This window comes from Prionailurus bengalensis, chromosome D1, assembly GCF_016509475.1.
Source record: "Prionailurus bengalensis isolate Pbe53 chromosome D1, Fcat_Pben_1.1_paternal_pri, whole genome shotgun sequence".
Classification (NCBI taxonomy): Eukaryota; Metazoa; Chordata; class Mammalia; order Carnivora; family Felidae; genus Prionailurus; species Prionailurus bengalensis.
This window is the reverse complement of record NC_057346.1, coordinates 61,213,135-61,215,449: the sequence shown is the minus strand read 5'-3', so window position 1 is coordinate 61,215,449 and position 2,315 is coordinate 61,213,135. Positions and strand designations below refer to the sequence as shown.

Sequence of the window (2,315 nt, the reverse complement as noted above, 5' to 3'; positions counted from 1 at the left end):
ATCCTCTGAACTCGATAAACTCACATATTAGATCTAGTAGGGTTAGTATGTTACATAAGATTTTCCTACATAGAAAAAAAACAGATCATCAGGTAATTTCTTCCTAATATCAATGATTTTTATTCCTTTTACTTACCTTAATGCATTGGCTAGAATCCCCAGTACAGAAGCAAATAGACATTATAAGAACAGGCAGCCTTGTATTTTTTTATAACAGAGACAAAATATTCAGTCTTTCTTCACTGTGATGTAATCTATCAAATTTCATAAGCTTCCTTTATCCTATTTGTAAGTTCCTTTCTCTTTCTAGTTTTCTGAAATTTTTATCAGGAATTCATGATGGATTTCGTCACATGTTTTTTATGCATTTATTAACATCACATGTAGTTACTTTTGTCTGAAATTATGGGAGGAAACATTAATTGATTTTTAAATGCAAAAATTTCCCCTGCATTTGTAAGATAAGTGCTTCTTGGTCATGATACAGGATAATGTTATATATCATTAAACTCAATTTTCATAATTTTGTTAATACTTTTTATAGCTGCATTTGTGAAGGAATTTGATAACTAATTTTATTTTCATGAATGTTTTCCTCTGCCTTTGGTATCATTATAGAGATGGCAATATAGAATGGGTTCAACTCTTTAAGAAGATAAATTGAGTGATAATTAGCATGCACATTGCAATAACCCTCTGAGTGAAATTAAGAAATAGTTCCAAGATGAAAGTAACATTGGCAGACAAATAGGTAGTTGAAGGACATATTCTAAAATATCGATGCATGAATATTTCCAAAACTTGAAAAATTTTATACCACCAAAATCTTCTTTTTTATCAAATCTGTACATAAATTTTACTGCTGGCATGTCCACATGCATTCAAGAATTTGATTACATCTTTTACAAGGCCCCACAATCTTCTCTCACCTTCAGTGAGAAACAGTAGTATATAATCTATTGAAAAAATGGAAATTACATAAAGGCACCAATGAGTGTGAGTTTAAGAGACTATAATAAAGGCTGAAGTAATGTCTGAATGACCTTTACATAATCCCAATTTGGGACACCCTGAGAGATGTACAAGTTGAAGGTTAGCCTAGAAGAATTTATTAATTTTTGAATACATTTGGGTCATTCTTTATTTACAAATATTTTCACAACTCGGTCCTGAATTTGCTTTGTCCTGATTCCATAAATGACTGGATTTAAACAAGGGGGAACAACCACATACAGATTGGCCAGAAGGATGTGGATGTAGCAAGGAATATTACTACCAAATCAGTGAGCCATAAAAGAGAAAAATGCTGGTGTGTAAAATGCTAAAATGGCACAGACATGGGAGCCACATGTGCTGAGTGCTTTGAGTCTGGCATCCCGGGAAGGAAGGTGGAAAACAGCTCGTAGGATCTGAACATAGGAGAGGGCAATAAGGATCAAGTCAGAAATCAGGGCAGCCATGGTATATAAGCCATAGATGATGTTGACCCTTATGTTAGCACAGGAAAGATGCACGATTCCCATGTGTTCACAGTAGGTGTGAGGAATAATGTAGTATCCACAAAAGGGCAACCATTTGAGAAGAGGGCAGAAAGGGATGACAAGAAGGACTGGCCTCCCCACTACAACAGAGGCCATGATGGCTACCACTCTGTTGGTGAGAATAGTGGTATATGTCAGTAGGTAACAGATGGCAACAAAGCAGTCAGTTGCCATGCCAGCAGTACAACGGATTCCATGCCAGTGTAGGTATGGATAAAGAACATTTGGATGAAGCAGCCTTCAAATTTTATCTCCCTGAAATTGAACCAGAAGATAGCATCTTGGGAATGGTAGAAGTGGAAAGGCCTAGATCAATAAAGGAGAGAAGAGCCAAAAATTAGAACATGGGTTGATGAAGACTCTGCTCAGTCTTGATCACAACCAGGATTGTGGCATTTCCCACAAGTGCTATCAGATAAACAACAAAGAAAGGGAAAGCAATCCAGATATGGAAAGCTTCCAGACCAGGTATACCCAGCAGAAGGAAGGCAGAGGGATTTGAAGCAGTGTCATTGACAGAGGACATCCTGCTGAGAACTGTTGGAAAATATACTATGGTCTTCTTCAGTATTTCTGGGGAGACATAAGGCAATATATGGTGTTTGGATATCACTATATATAGTAGCATACCAATTAGACACTAAAAATCATAATGGAAAGTCATTTGAGGACAATTGACTATTAAATTCAAATTATTGACTATCCCACTTAATATTCCATGGGAACTGTAGAAGTTAGAAACAGTCTTTTCTGGTGGTAGTGTGGTGTAGTGAT

The 2,315-nt window shown here is 36.2% G+C and overlaps 1 pseudogene; it reads right to left on the bottom strand.

Moving 5' to 3' along the window:
* Positions 1-1,094: 1,094 nt before the first annotated feature.
* LOC122483452 lies at positions 1,095-2,067 on the bottom strand (annotated as a pseudogene).
* Positions 2,068-2,315: the final 248 nt, after the last annotated feature.